A 7627-nucleotide genomic window follows, 5' to 3' on the forward strand; every position below is an offset into this window, starting at 1 on the left:
GCTGTGGGAAAGGCAGCTCCTCAGCTATAGCTGCAGTGGACTGAAGACAAGCTCTATCAGAGGCCCTAGCCCCGACCCACTCCCAGCCCTCTGCTTCATCACCAGGCTGTTTACCAGGAGACAGGTGTGCCTCCAGCCCAGTGACCCAGGGCGCCTCCAGTGACCCCGCTGGGTCAGTGACTAGGGCGCCTCCTCTGGAACTAGACCCAGGGTTCCTGATTCCCACTGTTACCTTCTCTTGGTCCCCACACCCATTACAGTCCACCCACTGCCCAACTGGACACAGACGCCCCTGCTAGCAAAGAGGAGAAGAGAGAGAACCTGGGAGATCCCAGGACTTGACTCGGCTGGGGACCTCGGGGATCAGCTCCCACAGCCTCTCCCCTCTCTGGGTGGTAATCCTTTCAGGCACTTCTGCCCCCACTGCAATGCTGCACTGCCCCCCGCTGAACAACGCTCAGAGTTTACAGACTTAGGCCGCCTGCTCCAAACCAAGTGCTTCTCTGCAGTGTCCCTCTGAGATGCGTCCCCTCACTTGTTGGCCACCCCAGCCCTGCCAGTGGCTCCTCCTCCTCCGGACTCTCCCAAGCTTCTAGTGACACCCTCAAGGGACAGGCCAGGCCCCGCGACTGCAGCCCAGGGTTGAACTCTCCCCTCCCTGAGGATGGATTTCAACCGAGCCGCAAAAGTGGCTCAGGATGGGAAAACGGGTCACCTCATATTCCCTGGCTCTCTCTCTTGGGTCCAGGATCTGTTGGGGCAGACAGTTTTTAAGGATGATTAAAGTTACCTCCTGGCATTTAGTATAACAGACTTCGGACCATTTTGCCAGAAGTTTTTGCCCTAGGAGCTTGGGAAAACAGCTTAACTTCTCTGTGCCTTCTTTTTATCATCTGTAAAATGGGAATAATATTAATGTCTGTCTCACAGATGTTACAGTGAGGCATCAGCAAATTTATACAAATAAACTATAGAGTATATACTATAGCCTGGCACTCAGTAAGGGCTATACATGTGTTAATTATTATTATCTCACTACTTTGTGTTCAGACTTTTTGCACCCTCTTGCTGTCACCTCCACCCCCACAGCACCGTGTAACATTCAAAATGGGAACAGCAGGCCTCCTGTGATTTTATTTACTAATGGCTAACATTTATTAAATACTCAGTATGTGCCAGACACTCTTCCAAGCAATAAACATGTGTTAACTCATTTAACCTGCCTGAAATAGTTACTAGCATTAGCTCATTCTATAGCAGAGGCGACTGACGCACAGAGAGGGTAAGCAACTTCCCCAAAATCACACAGCAAGTCCCCGGTAGAGTTGGGAAGTAAACCCAAGCAGTCTGGCTCCAAAGTTGGTGCACTCCATCCCTATGCTTCCACTGCCCTCTCTTACTGGTCAAAGGAAGATCAGTTCAGAGTCCACTGGTACCCTACTAGGGACCCCCACACACACCTCCAGGGGCTGGTCAGGTCCGCCACTACATCCACTTACATATCTATATCTAGTTTCCTCCTTAGGAAGAGTTCGTGACAGATACAACATTTCAGACCTGAAATAGACTTTAAAGCCCACCTCCCAAGGTGCAGATGGGGAAACTGAGGCCAGAGAAGGTGACACACTTTCCAAGGTCACACAATATAGAGCCTGGAGGCTTGCCTGGCAGCAATGGGATGTGTGGCAGATACCTGGTCTGTAAGGGAATTCAGGGGGATCCCAATAGCACACCATTCCCCCTTCCTCCTCAGGCTTCGTAAGTCCAGCCACCAAACCTGGAGTTAAACTGACTACAGCAGCCATGTCCTCCTCTGAGTTGCTGCACCAGGCAGCGGTGGCCCCTGCACACAGAGGATGGCGTCATCAGTCAGCACACGGGAGCGAGCGGTGACTCACTGGGCTAGCAGACTTTCCACAGCTCTGTGCAGAGGGGACTCAGAGACCCTCCAGCCATCCCTGTACTGTCCAAAGCCCGGCAGAGCCCTTCTGCTTCCCCTGGCTGAAGGCAACTCTGCTCTTGAGATGGGTACTTGCCTCACTCCAGCGTCCGGCCCAGGCCCACAGTGGGAAGCTCTGATGTCCCTGTGCCCTTCCCAACCAGCCCACACAGAGGCACAGGTCCCTTTGCCTCACATGAGCCCACACAGGCGTGTGTGGACAGCCTACCCCACCTCTTTTTTGGGCCACACAGCCCTGGGACTCTCATCTGCCCCTCATGGGGCTGGGGCCCTCTGTGCCACCTCCTACTGGAATCTTCTGGCCACTCAGCATCCCTCCCCATTACAGGGCAGGACAGGCCTGGATACCAGAAAGGAGATGGCCAGGCTAAGTACATCACTCACCTCCCCTGCTCTCCCCATGCTCCCTTTACTCAGGACAGGGGAGCTGGACCGCCCCTACTTCCTCCTCTCCCTCCTAGGGCCAGGAACAAGGGAGAGAAGGCTGAAAGATGAAACACTGCCCCCCTCCCATTCACCCCTCAAAGGGAGGGACAAAAGCTGCTGCAGGGAAGGAGGGGAAACCCTCTAGAACCTCCTTCCTCCTCAAGAAGACCACAGCCGATAAAGGGCACAGACAAACTCCTGGGCCAGGGGCCTCCTGACAACGGCAGGCGTGACAACGTGGCAGGAGTCAGGCCACCAGATGGGCCCCAGTGATGATCCCACTCGTGCCCTGCATTTTGTACAAGCTTGGGTGGGGAACCAGGTCCAAGGCAGGGAAGGGCCAGGCTGGGGCACCCATGAACGTTGGCAGTATCATCCCATCTCACTGGTGAGGCTCTGAGGACCTAGGAGACCAGGAAACTTCCCCAAGGTCATGCTGCAGAGTACTTCCCAGGGTCCTGTGAGGAGTCCTCTTCCATACTGGATAGTGCAGGGACCTTTCCTGACCTGGAGGTGTCAGGGAGTGCACCCCCTGGGCCAGGTAAGAGGACGGGGAGGAAGAAGGCAGAAGATAAATGTGAGGAGAAGAGGGAGGTAGGAAGGGAAAGGATTGAGGGAATGAGAGGAGGAGGGAGGGGAGGAAGGAGAACAGGAAGCCTGGCCAGAGAGAGGCACAAGCTTGTGGACAGTATTCACTGAGCACCTACCGGGCAGGGTGTATGGCTTGGGGAGGAGTAGCACTGCACTGAGAGCCTTTCCCTTTGTGCAGACCCTGGTTAAGCTTCAGCCTCTCCTAAGCGAGCATGAGCCCAGCTGTGATGTGCGTGTGCCCACAGCACCTGGCACAGGCAAGACACACGAGTGCCCAGAAAACTTGGATGAGTGCCCCCTGGATGGATTTGGGAAGGTGATTCCAGGGTGTCAAGCAGCACAACAAGATATCAGGAGTTGGTGAGGCGGATGAGAGGGTGGAGGGCTGGTGCCAGTCTGTGGAAGCTGGAGGGTTGTTCCACCGGACAGGGGTGGGGCAATGAAGAGTTCTAAGCAAGGGAGTGGAGTGATCAGCTTCTCATTTAGAAAATATCCCTTCAAAGGCTGGGGAGCAAAGACAAGGGGGGAAAGTGCAGGCAGAAATGTACCCTGAGGCCCTTTTCTGGATCTAGGGTAGAGATGATGGGATACTAAGCTGAGCAGGAAGGCGGTTGGGATGGAAAATGGGGGACAGAATCCAGAGACACAGAAAAATCAGACAGGAGTGTCTCCTTGGCCCATCCCCACCACAGGTGGCCGGAAGGAAATTTCAGGAAGAGGCAGTAGAGAAAGGAAGAAACACAAGGCAGGACCTGGTTCACTACACAAGCCCACAAGCCTCAGATCAGTGGCTGGGAAGTTCAGAGGTGCCTAGGAAGGATACACACACACACACACACACACACACACACACACATATATGTTTGTCTCAGTCAACCCTCTGCAGTGCCCACTGATCAAGAGGGAAAGATGAGGGCAGCTAAGGCAATGCATGGAGTCTGTGGAGAGCCGGGATAAGGGTCCAGCTATCCTCCAAGGTCAAGCCAAACCCTCAACACCACCTCCAGGAAGCCCACTCAGGCAGCACCTGCCACCTGCCCTTTATGACCTTGCCCGCCTCCACTGAGAAGCCTCAGCCCTGAGATAAGGAGCCCCTCTCCTCTGAGCTGTTTCAGGTCTCGTCGGGTTCATTGTGAGTTTCGAGTCTTGTCTAGAATAAAGGGGCATGCCCAGGTTTCCGTGTGGCTTCCCCACCTGTGGGCATGGGCACAGACTTGGACACAAAGGGTGAATGGTAAAGGGGGCTCAGGAACTGTTTGGCAAGCTCAAGTGACAGCAGTCAGTTTTTCAGTCCTAAATGCTGTCTCCAGGTGTCTTTAGAGTAGGGGAATCAATCATAGGGACAAAGCAGAGGCCAATCTGATGGAGGGTGCTGAGGCTAGGCAGGGAGCCTCTCCTGGGCCTGACCCATTAAACAGACGGGCACTCTGAGCTCCACGCAGAACGGAGCGAAGCATCCAAGGTACCATCAGGCATCTCCAGCTATCAGCGCTAAGTCCCTCCCTTCGTCAACCTCTCTGACCATTTCTCTTTCCTAACCTTACAACCCAGGAGCTGGCAACCCCTTCCAGCCAGTCAGATCCAGCCTGTAGCCTATTTTTGTACGGCCAGTGAGCCAGGAATGCTTTTTACATTTCTAAATGGTTGGAAAGAATTAAAAGAATCATATTTCACGACACAGGCAAAATGTATGAAATTCAAATTTCAGTGTCCATAAATAAAGTTTATCAGAACAGAGCCATGCTCACTTGTTTACATATCATCTAAGGCTGCAGTAGGCTACACAGTAGAATTAAGCAGTTGTATATGGACACAAGCGTAAAATAATTGCTATCTGGCACTTTACAGAAAAAGGTTGCCTACCCTTGTTCTAGGCTCATGCAACACACGCACACATGTGCACGCGCGCACACACACACACACACACACACACTTTCCTCCCTTCAATTCAATATGCAGCTGGACTTTTACTAACGAAGACCTTTGTGATCTTCTTTGGGCAAATATCTCTGAGTCTCTGGGTGTGCCCAGATCTGTGTGAGAGGGTGTGTCTCAACATCCATTTGTCTTTCTGGTGTTGCTTGTCACTATTGTACCCCAGCTCTCTGGCAGGTGTCATAGAAAGCCTATATGCCTTTCTAGCTGTGTGTCACTCCCTCTCTGTGTGTCACTGTGGGGGTGGCTGTCACCGTTTGCCTCTGACGGCATCCAGAGCTCGGTGCAAACACGTTGCAGCTGAGGCGTTTCCAGTCTCCATCTTGCCAGGCGGCTGGACCACTAAGCCCAATTCATTCAGACCCTGGAATCTTAGATTCCTCTCCTCAGGGAAGGCTGAGGGTCTCTGAGGCCTCTAGGCCTTCCAGGGTGGAAAACCACTTGGCAGCCCCTGTCTGGGGCATCAGGCTCCTGCTCACAAACCTGACCAGGACAGGAAACTCATTGTCACCTCCAGTGTCAGCCCCATGGTGGGTGGGTCTCAAGCAAGCAAGGCCTGCCTGGCACCGAGCTAAACTCCGGCTCTGCACTTGGCACATCTTGGTTCTGCCCTGTGGCAGACAGCACAAGATGTCCTCCACTTAATCAGTGCCAGCCCCAGGTCAATGAAATGCTTGTCCCTGGGAGGGCGGCAACCTGGGACGCTCCAGCCTAAGCCCTGTCCCCAGGAGAAAAGCCACCCTGTGGCCTTGGCTTTCTTAGCCTCTCAGCCACATATACTATAAACTCCCATGTGTGTATTTATTTATTCGACACAAATTGAGGGAGTGTCCCAAAGCTGATGCACAACAGAGAGAGGTGGCCATGTGAAAAAGCATGGGTCCCAAAGTGTTTCTCCAATCAATCCCCTGCCAGCCTGAACCTTATACAAAACAGGACTTAATGCACTGCTTAGCCTAGATCAGTCCCAGCGCAGGAGAGGGATCCTTTCAGAGGCTCCCCACAGACACCTCCCCTCACCACACATGGTGGCAAACAGACTTTTGGGGGTCTTGCTCCAGACACCCAACTACCCATGAATCACCCATGGCCAAAGAGGAAAAGGACCGGGCCCGCCTCCATTGTCACCCCACACACACTTGTTGATGGATTGGTTGGAAAATCTGGCCCAGGGCCTGCTCAGCGTGTTCCATCTCCAATTTGTATGTTCAGATTTCGGCTTGTGTCCAAGCTGGTGCCTCTGCCTGCCCTCCCCAAGGTCAGTGAGGAGCAGAACTTAGCTTAGGACTGGGGACTCCACCAGTCCTACTTGTACCCAGCACCAAACTCATTTAATTGGGGTCTCCTGATAAAACCTGGGTGCCGCCTGCTGCCCCTGCCCCCAAAGGCTCAAACATAGTTTTCCATCTTCTTGGGAATCCTACTGCCACTCAAAGCTTCCACCCTGACCTTCAGGATGCTTGTCTGTCTCAGGCCAGCTTCAGTCCCAGGGCAAGTTGCCCCCCACATGCCGCGTCCAGCCCCTTCCCATCCCCCAGCGTCTCCCCAGGGCCGCTCATGGGAAAAGCCAAATGCTGTGTCTTTGGAGAGGGCCGGGGGGCTTTGTGGGACATTGTAAGGCTAGGGAAGATAAAGAGAGTCTGATGCACCTGCACCCAAAAACATAGAAATGGTCGGAAGAATTAGCAGGTGTCCACTCCCCACCCCCAGCATCTTCCAAAAGGGGGCTGAGCTCCATCCAGAGGTGAGGCTCCGCTCCTCAGCTCCACGTGAAATGCAGTCGGCTTCCGGCTGGGTTCCCTCCTGGGGGTCTAGCTGCATCCATTGGCTCCCCTGTTCCTTTTGAACCCCCTAACCTGCCAAGGTCCCGCCGAGGATGTGGCCTCCGCCCCCCGCAGCTGCCGCAGGAGCCTCTGCCTTTAAAGCGGCCGGCAGGGGTCTGGGCGGGCCCACTTCAGCCTGGGAAGGCCAGTGTCGTTTCCCCACAGACCCCGCAGGGCGTTTCTTCTGGGACCACCGAATCCTTAGCATCCCCAACCCCAGCCCCTCCGCGCCACGGGAAACCGAGACGACGCTCTTTTGAACAATCCCGAATGTGTCACCACAGAGGGGCATTCTACACTGGCCCCTACCCCAACCCCTACCTAGCACATTGCTTGCCCACCCCTCAAGTCCCGTGCGGACTGCGGTACCTAGCCCCGGGGGACTTTCTAGCCCTGCCTTCCGATCCGCGTAGGTGCGTCCGTCCGCCTAGGGGTAGGGTGGCATGTCACTCCGGGTCCCTCCGGCCTCATGGCTTCCCTGCCCCTGGTCTCCCTTCTCCGCATCAGGAGGGGCGCGAGATAGCTAGGCCGACCCCTACCCCCGCAGGCTGCGGCCATCGGCCGCCCCGAGCGCAGCGCCAGACACTTGGGTTGGGGGGTGTCATCCTGACGCGCAGGAAGGGCACACAGGCGGGAGGGGGCTTCATTTCGGATCTGGGAGGCTTGCCTGGCGCCTGCCCTCGCCGGCTCTCCGTCGGTGGAGGTCGCGGCTGGAGGAGACCGCCAAGCCAGAGGAGGGGATCCGAGGTCCCGGCTGGGCGAAGGTTCTGGAGCCGGGGAAAGACAGCTGAGGCATGGAGGGGCAGCCGCGGCAGGGCGACCCTTACCTGCTCACTGCGGGGCCTGTCCGTGGGGCAGCGGCAGACTCCGCAAAGGACGCGCAGCCTGCGAG

The 7627-nt window shown here is 55.4% G+C and overlaps 1 protein-coding gene across 5 annotated transcripts in view; it reads right to left on the minus strand.

The window, feature by feature from the left end:
- ADCYAP1R1 (adenylate cyclase activating polypeptide 1 (pituitary) receptor type I) overlaps window positions 1-7627 on the minus strand; it is a 58732-nt gene extending 51105 nt beyond the window's left edge. For all 5 annotated transcript variants that reach the window (XM_011972191.1, XM_011972190.1, XM_011972189.1 and 2 more), the window contains exon 1: window positions 7563-7627. The gene's annotated coding sequence lies outside the window, so the exon portion shown is untranslated. The remainder of the gene's footprint in view (window positions 1-7562) is intronic.

The sequence above is a fragment of the Mandrillus leucophaeus genome, unplaced genomic scaffold, assembly GCF_000951045.1.
Source record: "Mandrillus leucophaeus isolate KB7577 unplaced genomic scaffold, Mleu.le_1.0 Scaffold128, whole genome shotgun sequence".
Lineage (NCBI taxonomy): Eukaryota > Metazoa > Chordata > Mammalia > Primates > Cercopithecidae > Mandrillus > Mandrillus leucophaeus.